Below are 19,651 nucleotides of genomic sequence, written 5' to 3' on the forward strand. Positions count from 1 at the left end.
AGTTACTGGAAAGTTTCAGAAATAATAATGATACAGAAACCGGGTAAGAATGCTCAAGATTTAAAGTCATACCGACCTATTTCACTACTGCCACAGATTGGAAAACTCTTTGAAAAGCTGTTCTTTGCTAGACTAGAACCTCTTGTTCACCAGCTCAATTTAATACCAAGCCATCAATTTGGGGGGTTTCGAAAGAAACACTCAACAGTGGAGCAAATCCATAGAGTAACCCAAGTTATAGAAGAAGCGTTCGAAACCAAAAAAGTATGCTCAGCAGTATTTCTAGATATTTCACAAGCCTTCGATGGGATATGGCACGACGGTCTCTTACAAAAACTCAAAAGTCTTCTTCCGAATAACATTTGCGACATTTTGTCATCATATCTAAATGACAGATTTTTTCGAGTGCGATATGAAAATGAGTACTCGGATATACATCCTATTAAGTCAGGTGTACCCCAAGGAAGTATACTGGGACCCATACTATACCTACTATATACACATGACGTTCCACTAGATACAGACTGTTTTATTGGCACTTTTGCTGACGACACAGTCTTAATGTCATCAGGTAAATCAACAACAGAATCGACAAAACGCCTACAAAAATGCCTTAATGGTGTAGCTAAATGGACAGAGAAATGGGGTCTAAAACTGAACAGTGAAAAATCCACCCATGTTGATTTTGCTCACATAAGAACTAATTACAAGCCCTTATACATAAACAACAAACAAATTCCACACTCAAACTCAGCCAAATATTTGGGAATGCTGCTAGATTGCAAACTAAATTGGAAAGAACACGTTGAAAAGAAACGAGAAGAGATGGAAATAAAGTATAGAAACCTACATTGGCTAGTAGGCAGAAACTCAATTTTATCGTTGGATAACAAATTGATGATTTACCAACAAGTCCTGAAACCAATATGGCTCTACGGAATCCAGATATGGGGATGTGCGAAAAACAACATAATTGAAAAAATTCAAGTCTTTCAAAATAAAGTTATTCGACATGCGGTAAATGCACCATGGTTTATACGAAACAGTGATCTTCATAGAGATTTGAACATCAAATACATCAAGGAAGAAATAACATCCTACTCCAAAAAACACCACGAACGACTTCAGGCACATCAAAATATGGAAGCAGCAAAGCTATTACAGACATCAAGCCAAACGAGAAGACTACATCGTTACAAGCCACACGATTTACTAAACCGGTTCATCAATGGATAACACATTATAATTTTTTTTCCTTATCTTTAACCTTAATTTAATTTTGTTTTATTAAATTAAGTTCTTACATTTAAAAACACACTTACACAAACTACTAGTTAGTCACAACTGTAAAAGAGACTAGTTGTAGTATTATATTGGGCATGTAATACAATATTTGTGCTTAAATAAAAAAAAAAAAAAAAAAAAATTTCAGGTGGATTTGATAACAGATACTCTGCCAAGCAAACGCATACACCAGATCGGTCTACATGGGGGCTATACTAAACTAACAGGTTGGCTGATAAGTCCCCGGTCTAACAAAGAAAAACACATTTTTTTTGTCAAAATTCGTTTTTATTATTCAACATAGTTCCCTTCAAGAGCGATACAACGATTATAACGACCTTCCAATTTTTTGATACCATTTTGGTAGTACTCCTTCGGTTTTGCCTCAAAATAGGCCTCAGTTTCGGCGATCACCTCTTCATTGCAGCCAAATTTTTTCCCTGCGAGCATCCTTTTGAGGTCTGAGAACAAGAAAAAGTCGCTGGGGGCCAGATCTGGAGAATACGGTGGGTGGGGAAGCAATTCGAAGCCCAATTCATGAATTTTTGCCATCGTTCTCAATGACTTGTGGCACGGTGCGTTGTCTTGGTGGAACAACACTTTTTTCTTCTTCATATGGGGCCGTTTTGCCGCGATTTCGACCTTCAAACGCTCCACTAACGCCATATAAACCATCACTGTTGATGGTTTTTCCCTTCTCAAGATAATCGATAAAAATTATTCCATGCGCATCCCAAAAAACAGAGGCCATTACTTTGCCAACTGATTTTTGAGTCTTTCCACGCTTCGGAGACGGCTAATTGACTTACAGACGAATCATTTGAAGGTTGGTACTATATAAAAATAATATGCATTTAATTCTAGCGACGCCATCTATGTGTCAGACCGGGGACTTATCAGCCAACCTGTTATGGAGCGGTACACATCATATTTTGCACACTTATTTATGGACCCAATATACCTTCATATTTTAAATTTCCATCAAATCGGATAAAAATTACGGTGTCTAGATGCTCAAGACCCCAAATTGGGGTTTCGGTTTGTATGGAGCCTATATCAAAATCTGTAGCGATTAGGTCCATATTCGAACTTGTTCTGCATGCAGACAAAAAAAAAGTTTATGTAAAATTTCAATACGATAACTTCATTATTGAAGACTGAAGCGCGATTACTGTAGACAGATAGACATACACACAGACGGACATCGTTATGTCGTCTGGAAATTTCTTCCTGTTCAAGAATATATATAGTTTATTTCGATGTTTTACAAATGAAATGACAAACTTATTACTAGTCTAAGGTTTACCCACTACCTAAAAAATAATTTTAATGCTACTTATTAAAAAATCGTTATTTCGGAAATGAAATGAAAATAGGAAAGCAAATAATCATTGCTTTCCCATCTTCAACCCAAGAATCGTTAAAATGATCATATATCATCATTTGTGACAATAGTCAGTATTGTCACAAATTATGACTGCTTGCCAAGCACTTCTTAAGAATAGCACACATCAACAATATAGTTTTCCAGGAATAGATATGAAAACATAAATATGTATATGAACACTGGTATATTTGGTTATGTATGCCTGTAGGTGTATTTGTAAATAAAACGGGAAACTGATGACAACCAATTTATTTAAGTGATGTCCCACAAATAATGTAAACAAACCTAAACACTTCCCCACACACGCCCCAACCGAACCATCGAGTAACATTAATATTACTAAAGTGGCACTTGTTTCCTTTTGCCTCGGTTATGAAATCAAGTAGCTGCCAATTCACCTTTCACATATCGCCCTCACCAATACCAACGAAATCATCAGGTATCCTGGAGGGCGAACGAAAGTAGCAGGCGAAAGGACATAAAGGTGAACAAATTTAACATCTTCATTATGGTTGGGTGATGATGAAAATGTCTATAGGTTCTAATCAAACTTAAATTCATTCATATAACTTGGTTGGTTATGTATGAATCAGATAGACTAGCCAGGAAGGATATACCTTTGGACATGGTAAAATGTGATAAAATCGGTAGATATGGCTTCCATCGAAAAACTATTCCTACCACAACTCAGACTAACGAAAGTCAAGATAGACAAATAAAACAACAGCAATGGCACACAGGAAAGACAATATATGTGCGGTAGAACGAAGTAATACAAGGATGTGACACAAATATTGACATTTGTAATACTTCCCACATCCGGGGTGTGTTTGTTTACTGGTAGTGTATGTGGGTTGACACAATGATTTTGAGGTGTCAATAGTTTGAGAAAATACACAAATGTTTATTCTACTCTTCTGCCCCTCTGACATTGACATTAATGCATTTAAGAGTGTTTTTGACCTATGTATAGACTCCCACAGGTCAATTTAGTCAAAGGAAATATAATTTTTGTTTTTCGAAATTCAATGACATTACTGTGACAATTCAATTTTGAAAGAGTTTCGTGTACTATGTTAAGGTTTAACAGAACATCTTATATGATATGATGAAGAAAATCAAAGGAAAATCCATAAATTTTCTTCTTATATGCGACTTTTGTGATCAAATATGTCTATAAGAAAATGATTCTTTCAAGACTATATACTCTGAAAAGAATATTGCTATGAGGCCAACGAGTTTTGACTAGCATAGAAGAAGTAGTTCTCTAATATAAAATATTGGTCTCAGACCTCATATATATTCTAGCTCGTGGTGAAATTCTGAGACGAACAGGCGATGTCCACCCGTCCGTCCGTCCGTCCCGCCTGTTAAAATCACGCTAAATATCGAGCGAACAAGCGAAATGATTTGGAATTTGACACAAGTGGTTGTTTTGATGTAGGTCGGACGGTATTGCAAATGGCCCATATCGAACCGCGTTTAGGCATAGTCCCCATATAAACCTAACACCCAGATGTGGTTTAAGGAGGCTTTTGGAGGAGCAAATTTCACCAGATAGGTTAAAATTGGTCTCAGACCTCATAAAGTATATATATTCTAGCTCGTGGTGAAATTCTGAGACGAATAGGCGATGTCCACCCGTCCAATTGCAAATTGCAAATGCCCATATCGCACCACGTTTAGGCATAGTCCCCATATAAACCTAACACCCAGATTTGGGTTATGGAGGCTTTTGGAGGAGCAAATTTCACCAGATACGGTTAAAATTTGGTACGTGGTGTAAGTATACGACATCCAACAACTGTTCAAAAATGCAGTCCATATCGTTCCTTAATTTTATATAGGCCTCATATAAACCGATCCCTAGATTTGACATGCGGAGCCTTATTGAGGAGAAAATTTCATCCTATACTGTTGAAATTTGGTCTGACATCTAGCAACCATGCAAAAAATTTGTCCATTGTTAATTATATATAGCTCCCTTATAAACACCAGATTTGATTTTCTGCGTTAACTGGAGGAACAAATTTCTTCCGATATAGCCTCTATGTAAACCGATATTAAATATAAATTAAATACATTTAAATTAAATATATTGTGTTTAAAAATTGTGCCCGAAACACATTTTGTTTATATCGGAACATATGAAAAACATATTTTTCTAACAGTGCACAAATACCCCAATTTTAATGTACAACTTCATAGCTACGTGTGTTCTGCGTCGATAGAATATATATATTTTTTTTTAGATTTTACAACGGAAATACGAAATGGGACATATATGTCCCATTCGTCGTCAAAGGGTTAATAAATACGTTAATTATGACCAGATCGGTGATAAATATATATGGCAGCTATATCTAAATCTTATCCGATGTTTTCAAAATCAATAGCGTTTGTCTTTGAGCAAAAGTAAAACTGTGTGCCAAATTTGAGGAAGATCAGACTTAAACTGCGAGCTGTACTTTGCACACAAAATTACATATACAGGCAGACAGACGGACATCGCTAAATCGACTTAGAATTTAATTCTGAGACGATCGGTATACTAAACGATGGGTCTCAGTCTTTTCCTTCTTGGCGTTACATACAAATGTACAAACTTATTATACCCTGTACCACAGTAGTTGTATTTTGTTGAAATAGACCATAAATATTGAATAAAATATTTAACCACGAGTATTGCAAATTAGTTTTGGTCACCATTGTTAAAATAACTAAATATAAATTCTGAGTCGATTTAGCGATGTCCGTCTGTGTGTCTGTCCGTCTGTCCGTCTGTCTGTATGTTCATGTATTTTTGTGCGCAAAGTACAGGTCGCAGTTTAAGTCCGATTGTCCTCAAATTTGGCATGATGTCGTTTATTTGGAACAAAGACAATCGCTATTGATTTTGGAAAAAATCGGTTCAGATTTAGATATAGCTGTCATATATATTTATCCCCGATCTGGTCATAATTGGCGTGTTTATCAACCGATTTTCTTCAAGTTACGTACATCCGAATATTTTATGAGTCTCGAAAAACTTGCAAAATATCAGCCAAATCGGATATAGCTTCCATATATATCTTTCGTCCGATTTAGACTCATATGGCAACAGAGGCCAAAGTTTCCTACTGATTTTCGTTAAATTTTGCACAGAGAGTAGAATTGACATTCTACCAATGCTTGGTAAATTTGATTGAAATCGGTACAGATTTCGATATAGCTCCCATATATATCTTTCGTCCGATTTGGACTTATATGGCCTCAAAAGCCAGAGTTTTGCCCTGACTTGCTTCAAATTTTGCACTAGGAGTACGTTTAATAGTATCGCTAAGTGTGCCAAATTTGGTTGAAATCGGTTCAGATTGAGATATAGCTCCCATATATATCTTTCGTCCGATTTGGACTTATACGGCCACAAAAGCCAGAGTTTTGTCCTGATTTGCATCAAACTTTGCACGAGAGGTACGTTTAACAGTGTCGTTATATGTGCCATATTTGGTTGAAATCGGTTCAAATTTAGATATAGCTCCCATATACATCTTTCGCCCGATGTACACTCATATGACCACGGGGCCAAAATTACACTCCCATTTACGTGAAATTTTGCAGAGATTGAAGAATTATTATTCTAACTATGCATGCCAAATTTAGTCAAAATCGGTTCAGATTATATATAGCTCCCATATATACGTAAACCAGAGTTGGGGAAATATGGTAGACTGTTTCATATTTTGGACCCATTTTCAATGGGATTTTCCTCCAATTGACTGGATAGTTTCCACAGAGAATATATTCAGTATGATATTTAAGTGTGTCAAGCAGAGATGGTCTGTATCAAACTTTTTTAGGTTTGCGACTGTCGCAAAGTTGTAAACGTCGTAAACGTCACATACGCGTCGTAAATGTAGAAAAAGTAACAAAAGTCGCAAATACTTTAGTCGCGTCGGCTAGGAAGCGAATTCGATGATATCCAAGACAATGGTAGGTGCGAAGAAGTTTCAATTCTTAGGAATGTTCACAATTTTCGGTTTTAGTCCCCACATTTTCCCTATTGCCTTTTGCACGAGCACAGGGTAACCGTGGATTTTCTCGTCCTTTCTTAGCTTTAAGTTCAGTCTCCTGTACAATATAACTCCAAGGTATTTTACACACTCACTAACGGGAATTTCGATACCACCTAAGAAAATAGGCTTGGAAAACTTTCACAAATTTCTGCAGAAACTCACAGCAAATGCTGTCAAACTAAATTAAAAAATGTTCAGGATTTCTTCTATTCAAAATTTGGTTTTCTACAGTAGGTTTACGACTTTTGCGACATACGTATTATACCGTCGCAAACGTATGTCGCAAAAGTCACAGTTTGTGACAGGCCAACCCTGGTGTCAAGTTTGATCTAATTTGGTTGAGATTTATATAAAGCCTCCATATATTCGTTTTGCCGGTTTATACAAATATGACCAAAATTTCCAGACTTTACACAAAATTCTGTGATTATTTCCCCATATCTTAGTCATATCCCACACACAGTAATGCCAGAATTTCCACAGAACGGTTGAGTTTTAAATAAGGCTTCAAGTCGCCCGACTTGACCAAATAATATATCACAACCCACACTTGATCACATATCTTGGCGATATCTAACCAATATCGTTGTAAAATCGACACTAATGAGCATCAAAAATTGTAAATATTACTAAATCAGTCCTATATTTCGAATACATATGTATCGCCTGATAAATCATTAATGCTCTTTTGTACAATTGCAGTAAAATTTCTCTCGTATTGCATTAAAATTTCTCTCTTATATTTCCCATATTTTGTTACTAACATTGTGTTTCATCCCAGGGCGTTAGCTGATCTAAATTTTAATTCTACAGTTTTTGTAAAAGTACAAAAAATTATCTCCATTAAAAGTATTTGTATCTGAAAATGCAAACCTTTATATAGCTCCCAGCAAATTTGAAGTAGTTGAGATGGTAAGATAAATGTTTGTCTACATAGTGGTGAAGGGTATAATATAGTCGGCTCCGCCCGACTTTAGACTTTACTTACTTGTTTTAAATAAAAACATTTTTAGCGACCTATCCGGCTTTAATTCCAGGAGTAATACAATTGAAATTAGCATACACATATTCTTTATCAAACAACAAACAAAATTAGTTTAAAAATCCAATTTATAACAGATTATTCAAAGTAAAAAATAAAAAAACTGAGAGCCCAAAATGCTAAGTCCTCAAAATAAGTCTTAGCCTATGTTTGAAGCGTTTTTATTTAAAAAATGCAATATTTCGGATCAAAATATGGTTCCTTACTTTAAAGTTGTATTTTGTTGAAATAGACCATAAATATTGAATAAAATATTTAACCAACGAGTATTGCAAATTAGTTTTGGTCACCATTGTTAAAATAACTAAATATAAATTCTGAGTCGATTTAGCGATGTCCGTCTGTGTGTCTGTCTGTCTGTCCGTCTGTCTGTATGTTCATGTATTTTTGTGCGCAAAGTACAGGTCGCAGTTTAAGTCCGATTGTCCTCAAATTTGGCATGATGTCGTTTATTTGGAACAAAGACAATCGCTATTGATTTTGGAAAAAATCGGTTCAGATTTAGATATAGCTGTCATATATATTTATCCCCGATCTGGTCATAAATGGCGTGTTTATCAACCGATTTTCTTCAAGTTCCGTACATCCGAATATTTTATGAGTCTCGAAAAACTTGCAAAATATCAGCCAAATCGGATATAGCTCCCATATATATCTTTCGTCCGATTTAGACTCATATGGCAACAGAGGCCAAAGTTTCCTACTGATTTTCGTTAAATTTTGCACAGAGAGTAGAATTGACATTCTACCAATGCTTGGTAAATTTGATTGAAATCGGTACAGATTTCGATATAGCTCCCATATATATCTTTCGTCCGATTTGGACTTATATGGCCTCAAAAGCCAGAGTTTTGCCCTGACTTGCTTCAAATTTTGCACTAGGAGTACGTTTAATAGTATCGCTAAGTGTGCCAAATTTGGTTGAAATCGGTTCAGATTGAGATATAGCTCCCATATATATCTTTCGTCCGATTTGGACTTATACGGCCATAAAAGCCAGAGTTTTGTCCCGACTTGCATCAAATTTTGCACAAGGAGTACGTTTAATAGTATCGGTAAGTGTGCCATATTTGGTTGAAATCGGTTCAAATTTAGATATAGCTCCCATATATATCTTTCGCCCGATGTACACTCATATGACCACGGGGCCAAAGTTACATTCCCATTTACGTGAAATTTTGCAGAGATTGAAGAATTATTATTCTAACTATGCATGCCAAATTTAGTCAAAATCGGTTCAGATTATACATAACTCCCATATATACGTAAACCAGAGTTGGGGAAATATGGTAGACTGTTACACATTTTAGACCCATTTTCAATGGAAGTTTCCTCCAATTAACTGGATAGTTTCCACAGAGAATATATTTAATATGATATTTAAGTGTGTCAAGTTTGATCTAATTTGGTTGAGATTTATGTAAAGCCTCCATATATTCGTTTTGCCGGTTTATACAAATATGACCAAAATTTCCAGACTTTACACAAAATTCTGTGATGATTTCCCCATATCTCACACAGTAATGCCAGAATTTCCACAGAACGGTTGAGTTTTAAATAAGGCCTCAAGTCGCCCGGCTTGACCAAATAATATATCACAACCCACACTTGATCACATATCTTGGCGAGATCTAACCAATATCGTTGTAAAATCGACACTGATGAGTATCAAAAATTTTATATTACTAAAACTGTCCTATATCTCGAATACATATGTATCGCCTGATAAATCATTTATGCTCTTTTGTACAATTGCATTAAAATTTCTCTCGTATTGCATTAAAATTTCTCCCTCATATTTCCCATATTTTGTTACTAACATTATGTTTCATCCCAGGGCGTTAGCTGATTTAAATTTTAATTCTAGAGTAGAGTAGAAGTACACAAAATTGTCTCCATTAAAAGTATTTGTATCTGAAAATGCAAACCTTTATATAGCTCTCAGCAAATTTGAAGTAGTTGAGATGGTAACACAAATGTTTGTCTACATAGTGGTGAAGGGTATAATATAGTCGGCTCCGCCTGACTTTAGACTGTACTTACTTGTTTTAAATAAAAACTTTTTTAGCGACCTATCCGGCTGTAAATCCAGGACCAATACAATTGAAATTAGCATACACATCTTCTTTATCAAACAACAAACAAAATCAGTTTAAAAATCCAATTTATAACGGATTATTCAAAGTAAAAAAAAAACTGAGAGCCCAAAATGCTAAGTCCTCAAAATAAGTCTTAGCCTATTTTTGAAGCGTTTTTATTTAAAAAATGCAATATTTCGGATCAAAATGTGGTTCCTTACTTTAAAGGAAATTTGCCTTAGTGCAAAGAGATATGACTTTAACGAAGAGAAGTCATATGTCTTTGCACTATTTTAATTCAAATTTTATTATTTTAAAGAAATTTGTACTTCTGTTTTGGAAATTTAGCGTCGTAAAATTTAGGTTGTGTAATCGTTAATTTCACGTAAATATTTTTTCAATGCAGTTTTGCGTGGAATCACTTAACTATAAGGACAAAACGGTTTCATTGAAAATTTATCGACTTTTGGTCATGGAGAAAAAACATTAAATCAGAGAAATATGTCTTCTATGACAAGCAAAATTCGCATTCGTATTTTAAAGGCTTGAAATTTTTGACCTCACGACAATATTTTTTTTTTTTTCAGTGTGGAAGTACGTTATAGTTGTGTTCGACTGTATATAAATATAAAAGCTACAATAATGCTCATAATTTCTGTAAGAGACATACACAATTTAAAAGACCAGAAAGTCATGGAAACAAACATAGAATCATTAAGGTAGATTTCGTTTTATACATTTTCCGTGGAAGATGGTATATAAGGAGGAAAACAAATAATAAATTACGAAATAGAGCCAACATAAAAGGTGTTTGATAAACAAACGTTGGCCAAAAATACTCAGTAATGCATACATCATCGGAATAAGGTCAGCAAAAAGCCCGAAAAAGGAGACAGAGACAAAAAAATAAGATAAGCCACTGGGTGTGAAAAATAAGCTGAGGCAATTAAAATAAAGTTGAAAAACACCAAATTATAATTTGTTTCTGGGGATCTTTGCTCTTTCTTTATTGTATGTGCGTGGGTTTTTTCTTTTCAGTAAAAAAAAGGAAATTAATTTTTCCTCCTGTATATTCAAATAAAAATTATTTTTGGCCAAGATGATTCAGGATTTCTGTATGGCAAATATTCAAAAGGTCTGTCTGCTGATAGACCTAAGGGTCACCAATTGTTTTAAACTTTCATCTCTTACTTTTTGTTTTTTATTCAGAAATTTGGTAGCCATGCGGTTGATAATAAGATAATTTATGCAAAATTAGGCTAAATTAATTCCTTGATAAAAAGAAAAGTGTAAAGGATATTACAAAAGAAGGCAGTTCAATATTTTAAATGATGAATAAAATTATTGCGGGTGGGAAAAAATTAAATCAGATAAGGATTATTTAAAAAAGAGAACATCGGTAATAGAAACTGGAATTTCTAGAATTTTCGTCTAACTGAGGGTTAAATCTGTAAAGTCTTGTTAAAAAAGAATACAAAATTATCAGAAACAATATTGAGTGATATATGTATATTTTTTCCTTATATATTGGCCTTATGTTAAATATGAACACAAAAAGAACGTCCAGATTGAAACTAAAATAATTTTAAATCTATTTGCTAGAAAATCCTGAAATTTGTCATGAACTCATTTTTGATTTACTATCGAACACCGAAACAATTGGTATTCCACAGGCTCTGGTTTTCGAGATATCAATAAGGGATTTTTAACCAATTCCACGAACAGGCAGTAAATCCTGATTGTTCAGTTACAGGATGTTCTATACGATAGCTTCGAAGACACAAAATATAAGTTAATAGCAAGGAATTATCATCAACAAATATTTGGTTTATTCTCCCCATGCTTTGTTTGTCAATTGTTGCGAGCTTAGCAATGAAAACGCATTTTCTGATATACAGATTTTTTTTGTCCAAAAGTCGATAAGCTTTACCACGAAATGGTTTGGCCTTATAGATATGTGATTCGATTTAACAACGGTATCTTAAATAGAAAAAAAATTGTTGGACTTTAACAATTCTGAAAAAGTCTTCAAAATTAATGAAATTGTGTTTAAAGTTGTTGACTTATTGTACCTTGACTACAAAGCAAAAAGGCGTTCAAAAATGGGAAGTGTTTTTCAACAGTCCATTTCGTTTATATCAAGCACTGTTCTTTTCTGACTGTAAATCTTTAATAACCCACATTTCATAGCAAAAATTTAATAAAATAATAATACATTTTATATAATGTAAAAATAAATGTAAAAAAATTGGTGCTCGGTCAGAGCAGGGATTGAACCCACGACCCTTTGTATGCAAGGCGGACATGTTAACCATTGCACCACGTGGCCAACAAATGTATGTTTCTGTTAAATAATGTTTTGTTTGCATCGGCTCGTGGGTGCCGCAAACTATGCTATATGACTTATAACGATAGTTGTTAATTGATGATAATAACAGCTACATAAGCCAGTGGAGAGTATGTTGGCTTACAAACTGTATGGTCCTCGGTTTGATTCTCCGTCCAGGCGAGGGGTAAAATTTAACAAATTTAATAATTTCTTCAATATTGTTTGTATACAGAAAAAGGTGGTAAGAACCAAAGACAATACACTTTAGAAGATGGGAAATTGGCTTTTGGCAACATCAAACCATTGACCTACTTGTCGTTTACAAGTTTGGTTCGACACACTAAAATGCAAATAAAAAGAAATTGGAGTTGGAAATATCTTGGAACAAACGGGAAAATATAATTTTTAATTTGTTGCTCAAAATTTAACATTGTTCAATTAAAAAAAAATAAGTTTTTCATTTAAAAAATGCAAATACAAAAAATACAAACATGTATGGACCTAGCGCCGTCAATGCAACATTTGGTATGACGCAAGCCAATTTCCCATCTCCTAAAGAAGATCTTTAATGGGAACTAAAAAACATCGAGGAAGTGAGAAAGATGTGAGGGAATATGCAATTAGCCAGAAATATTTTTTTTAGCACATTCTTCTTTCGGAGAAAATTCTTCCAAGCATATAATATGTTTGGGCTCAAAATGCTTCCAAACGTATAATATGTTCACATAAAACAAACATAAAAATTTTTCGGCAATATCCAAAAATATATGTGCTTCCAGCAAAAAATGTTTGGAATATATGTTAGAGAAGCGATTTTTTTGCACTATTTGAGCAATTTCCTCTTTTATAATAATGGTCTCAATATTATCTGTACACCCTCACAAAAAATCGCTTCTGTAACATATACTCCCAAACATATTTTGCTTCAAGCATATACATTTTTGGGTATTACCCAAACATTTATATGTTTGATCTCTACCAATATATAAAGCATATTGGTCTAAACAATATATGTTTGGGTAGTCTAAGTTCCAAACATTTTGTATTTTTGCATCCAAATTCAATAATGTTGTCTTCCAAAAAACAATATGTTATTATGTGACCATATAATATGTTTGGAAGCATTTTGCACCCAAAAATATTATATGCTTAAACAAAAATCTCCCAAACAATATTGTGCTCAAAATTTTATTTATTTATTTATATATTTACAATCATAATGAATTATGAAAATAAACAGGTAATATAGGTGCTAACAACATAGGTTTTCGACCTGAATGCTCAAAATTTTGTTTCTGCCCAATTGTATATTCCCCGACATCTTTCTCACTTCCACGAGATTTTTTAGTTCTTAGCACCTTTTTCTGTAATACAAACATTGTAGAAGAAATTATTCAATTTTATGATTTTTTTTTATTTTAATTTTACCTTTTGCCGGACGGGGATTCGAACAGCGGACCACACAGTTTGTAAGGATCAAAGAAGTAGCTGATCAATTGCCCAAGGAAAAATAAAATGTTAATTTTGTAATAACAAGCAACAACCACCAACTTAATTCAATATCGCTCCCTGTTAAATAGCGCTCCAAGCTACTAAACACATATATGTTTATAGGCTATTTCTAAATTAATATATGTTTGCATTCAAGCATATTATATTTACAAACATTTTATGTCCCAAACATAATATGTTCTAACATATTAACATATATGTCCCAAACATGTTATGCTAGTTTATGAACATTATATGCTTGCACTCAAAAATATTGTGTTTAAAAATTAGTGTTCCAAACATATAATGTTTATAGCCAAACATATGAAAAACAGTCTTTTTCAACCGTGTAGGAGTAAACTCAAGTATAGTTCCCAATATCAGGCGTTTCTGTTCAGATTGAGAAAAGCTCCCATAAACATGTACCCCTTAAATAAGGAAATACGGGATTTCCCAAACCTATTTCAATGTTACCCCATAAATGCTTATGTTGATGCATTCAGTAGGCGTGGTTTAGTGTTTGATATAGTCGGCCCATCTCGACTTTCTACTTTACTCACTTGTTTCAGTGTGAAAGTGGTGAAAGAGTTGATATGGGTTCAACACGGAAAGAGATGTGATAGATTCAACAATAATTTCGGTAAATCTCAGGATAAATTAGATATCGCTTGTTAGCTAAACAGAAACGTGATTTTCATAATAAATTTCGGATAAAATAACTTTCGAGTCAGGTCACGGGAAGAGACGTTTACGTACTGAAAAAAAAACATGTCCGGTTCCAAAGATTTTGTCTTTACATTAATGATTTTGGTATTGATCCCGAGCCAAAGAAGTGGATAATTGAAGGAAGGACACACTTCTCTTTTAAATTTGAGTTTTACGGACTTGATTCTAGGGAACATATTTTTTCCTTTTCCTCGTGTTAAAGTCCTTTAAACATATGTTAATGACAACTAAAATGTGAACATTCAGACTCGACTTCAAGCAAAAATTTTGCTATGTTTCAAGTAAAAACGTCTTTACAATAAAATGTTGATAAATATCTCTTATTTTGGAATGCTTTACTTTGAAGTCAAGATAGAAAATGTCGATTTCATTAATTTTAAATAATTATTAAAGGCAAGTTGAGGTTAGTCAAAAATTCTTTAATGTAAACATACCCAGTTTTAAAATAAATCACTTAACAAGAAGAACAAAACGACTTAACTAAAAAGTTTATCGACTTTTTGACAAGGGACAAACTTTCTATTAGAAAAATGCGTCTTCTATGCCAAGCGAAATTCGCATTCGCATGAAATATTTTTCCGTTAAATGAAATTCATTAAAAAGAATGGTCGAAAGATTTGGAAGTAGTGGTTAGGGTTTATGCTCGGGGAAGTTTATAAAGACAATAAAAAGTAACGGAACTCAATTATAGTGTTCGAAACGGTGCTTACAGAAAAAAACTGACTAAAATGAATATAAAATTAAATTTATTTGAAATTAACTGAAAAAATATTATAGTGAGGTCAAAGATTTCATGTCTTTAAAATACGAATGCAAATTTTGCTTAGCATAGAAGACGCATTTCTCTAATATAAAGTTTTTTTTGTCCAAAGAAGAAGTCGTATTGTCCTTATGATTAAGTGATTTGACTTAAAAATGGGTATCATAACATGAAGGAAAAAAATTTTGGGCTATGGTCAACTTGACTTTAATAATTCAGATTTTTTTTTAAATTAATGAAATTGTCTTTAAATTTGTTGTCTTTTTGCATCTTGACTACAAAGCAAAAAATCGTTCAAATATAGAACCTGTTTTTACAACACTTTATTTTAACTTGAAACATAGCATAATTTTTTCTGGAAGTCGAGTCTAATATTTGAAAATAAAGTTGTCGTTAACTCGTTTTTAAAGGACTTTGATCGCACATGAAGAAACAAAAAGCTGAAAAAACGAAATATTAAAATTTGTTTCCTAGAACCAAATACACAAAACCCAAATTTAAAACAGAATTGGTCTTAAAAGTATCCTTACTTGTATTCTCCGCTTCTTTGGCTCGGAATCAATACCAAAATTTTTAAAGTAAAGACAAAATCTTTGGAACCGAGCATGCTTTCTTCAGTGTAATGTTAATAAAAAATACTTGATTGGAATTACAAACACCTATAAAGAAAATATTATTTTGTAAAAAAAAACAAACGTTTCTAGGCGATATAGAAATCAAATTCAACACTGAATTTTATTGTTTAGGATAGCTTCTTAAAAATCCAGCAAAAGGCGTAGCCAAAACAGTAGAGAAATTATTCTTTTTGGATCCGGAAGTGGTACAAAATTGCCGCAGAAGCAATGTTCTTAACATGGTCTTGTCATACGACGGAAGTCCACCATTTCAAAAGCCGTTGCACAGAATTTGTAACATAGTACAAGAGCACACTGAAAAAAATATTGTCGTGAGGTCAAAGATTTCATGTCTTTAAAATACGAATGCAAATTTTGCTTAGCATAGAAGACGCATTTCTCTAATATAAAGTTTTTTCCTTGTCCAAAAGTCGCTAAACTTTTCAATGAAGTCGTATTGTCCTTATAATTAAGTGACTTGACTTAAAAATGGGTATCTTAACATGAAAGAAAAAATTTATAGGCTAAGGTCAACTTGACTTTAATAATTCAGAAAAATTCTTTAAATTTAATGAAATTGTCTTTAAATTTGTTGTCTTTTTGCATCTTGACTACAAAGCAAAAAATCGTTCAAATATTGGACATGTTTTTCAAAACATTATTTTAATGAAGTTTTTTACTTCAAACATAGCATAATTTCGACTGGAAGTCGAGTCCTAATTTGGAAAATAAACTTGCCGTTAACTCGTTTTTAAAGGACTTTGATAGCATTTGAAGAAAAAGAGCTGAGAAAGCGAGAAAATAAAATTTGCTTCCTAGAAGCAAGTACACAAAACATAAATTTAAAAGAGAATTGTGTCTTAAAAGTATCCTTACTTGTATTCTCCGCTTCTTTGGCTCGGAATCAATACCAAATTTTTTAAAGTAAAGACAAAATCTTTGGAACCGAGTATGCTTTTTTTCAGTGTAGTGTTGTAAATTTTGATTACTTTTGAGTACTCGTTACTTTTAATCTATAGTAGCAAATATAGTTTCGACCCATTTTAGATTTTAACGCCAACTTCGTATTCACAATTCAAATTTTTTCTTCGGGATATACACATATAGCCGGCAATGTGTTTGACTGAATCTTACCATTGGCTTTTTAAATCCCTCAGTTTCAACTATTGACAGTGGTTGCCAATTTTTAGAGATCTTGGTAAAAATGATCACTAAAAATTGGCAACCAACGAAATGAAGAAGAAAAAAATGGTATTTAAGATATTATGAACTCATTTACTAGTAACAAGTACTCAAAAATTAGTCAGTAATCACACTTGTTAGTTTGTTGTTTGCTCCCAATGCTTGTCAAGTTTATCAATAATTCCTCTATTAAGGAATAAATCTACTTAAAATTTGACAAAATCTTACATTTTTTCTACATATTAATCAATTTCTATGACATTCCCATTCCAATAGTCAATCGATTGAATTAATATTACTCTGATTCATAATGAATACATTAGCAACGAAAACATTTCACCTAATAATAAAAAGATTGTAATTTTATTGTGTTTAATAAATTCATTCTTATATGAATGAATTTGTTTTGAAACAAATATAACGGTGTATCTTCTATGGTGATTCACTCCCCTTTCAAACAAATTCACAAACTAAAAACAAGGCACTCACATAAACACAGAAATAAAACATGCTCAATGAAATTTGCATTCATCTTTTGAATAAAAGGCTACACCAGGAACAAAGAGCAATAGATAAAAGAATACAATAAAGAAGAAAACACGCGCATTCAGAAGATAATAAGTCAATAAAGAAGAAGAAAGGAATAAAAAGACAGTTTTCTATACAATGGGACGGCTTGGTGCCCGTGGTAAGAGTACATTCATTATAACGGATGGAATGAAAGCACCATTCATAAGAATTCAAAGGATGAATTTTTACATACATTCACACACATATACAAACAAAACTGGAACACTAACACTGGTCAAAAAACAAACTCAAGTGAGATATAACACGAAGCCCTCTGCCGACATTTACTTCAAATACTTAATGAATAAATACACTAAAGATGTTTACCATTGGCATTAGAGAGAAGCATGTGAATATACCTTTGTCCTTTCATTCATCTTTTGAATGGGTTCGGAACTGAATTTCCTGATGTTGCCTTTTCAATAGAAGTCTGTCTGGCTGTCTATAAGAAACCGAATAAGTATACATAAATATACTTTGCTTAGTATAAAAATATTTTCCCTTTTATTTTATTTTTGTTTTTTACTTTCCGTGTGTTCTCGTTATATTGAGGGTATATGTATTCATTCGTTGGTGTTAGTATGCTTATGCCTTTGTAACTCGCAACATTTAGTGGTCACACTCTAAGTGCTAACTAAAAAAAGCGTTGAAACACTACTTAAGATCTAGGGTAACAGTTCTGTTTTCGAAATGGTAGAATATACCATCACACATTTTATATCCAGTTTACACATTTTACTTTTACACAGTACGACGGTTGCCTTCTATATTTCGGGATTGGATGTGATTTGTCTTCGGCGGTTTTTTGCTGATTTTTTGCAAGACAACTGGCAAACAAATGGTTCTGTTGTAGTGGCCAGAGATGGTCTGTCGTAAACTATAAGTTATTTGACATACGTTTACAACGTATTTAAGGAAACGTCGTAAACCCTCGTAAAATCCTTAGTTTTTAACAATATAAGAATTTGTACAGTATACATTTTTAAGAAACATTTATGTCTTCCTTTTTTAAATGTTTTATGTTTTCGAATGTCTTTTCCTCATAAAAAATAGGAAGAAAAATATAATATCGGGCAGAACTGACTATTGAAAAAAATACTAAATTTGTGTCAAATTTTATAGACGTAGTGTTGCCAGTTGCATTTCAATTAACCATATTAAAATCGGTGCTAATTACATGTTTAAATCGGCGTGGTTAGTATTTTAAATCCAACATTATTCAATGCACATTATTTTTGAGTAAAAGTTTCAAAATATAATTATTATAAAAAATCTACAATATTTGAATATGAGGTTTTCATCCCGTAGGATATTGAAAATAGTTTGTGAAAACAAATCTAAAGACCCTGCAAGTATTTTTGACATTTATTAAGTTTTTTACATTTTATACAGGTATATGACGATTTCGACGTTTACAACTTTTTTTCGTTACATTTCATTTTATTGAGTACCTATACTGAAAAACAAGCATGCCCGGTTCCAAAGATTTTGTCTTTACTTTAAAAAATTTTGTATTGATTCCGAGCCAAAGAAGCGCAGAATACAAGTAAGGATACTTTTAAGACACAATTCTCTTTTAAATTTGGGTTTTGTGTACTTGCTTCTAGGAAGCAAATTTTAATTTTTCGTTTTTTAGCTTTTTTCCTTTATATGCTATCAACGCCCTTTAAAAACAAGTTAATGACAACATTTTTTTCCAAATTAAGACTCGACTTCCCGTTGAAATTATACTATGTTTCAAGTAAAAAACGTCTTTAAAATAAAGTGTTGAAAAACATGTCCTATATTTGAACGATTTTTTGCTTTGTAGTCGAGATGAAAAAAGATAACAAATTTAAAGACATTTCATTAATTTTAAAGAATTTTTCTGAATTATTAAAGTCAAGTTGACCTTAGTCCAAATATTTTTTCGTTCATGTTATGACACCCATTTTTAAGTGAAATCACTTAATTATAAGGACAATACGACTTCATTGAAAAGTTTATCGACTTTTGGATAAGGAAAAAAACTTTATATTAGAGAAATGTGTCTTCTATGCTAAGCAAATTTTGCATTCGTATTTTAAAGACATGAAATCTTTGACCTCACGACATTATTTTTTTCAGTGTACACAACTAGATTAAAATCTTATA

The sequence above is a fragment of the Haematobia irritans genome, chromosome 2, assembly GCF_050003625.1.
Source record: "Haematobia irritans isolate KBUSLIRL chromosome 2, ASM5000362v1, whole genome shotgun sequence".
Lineage (NCBI taxonomy): Eukaryota > Metazoa > Arthropoda > Insecta > Diptera > Muscidae > Haematobia > Haematobia irritans.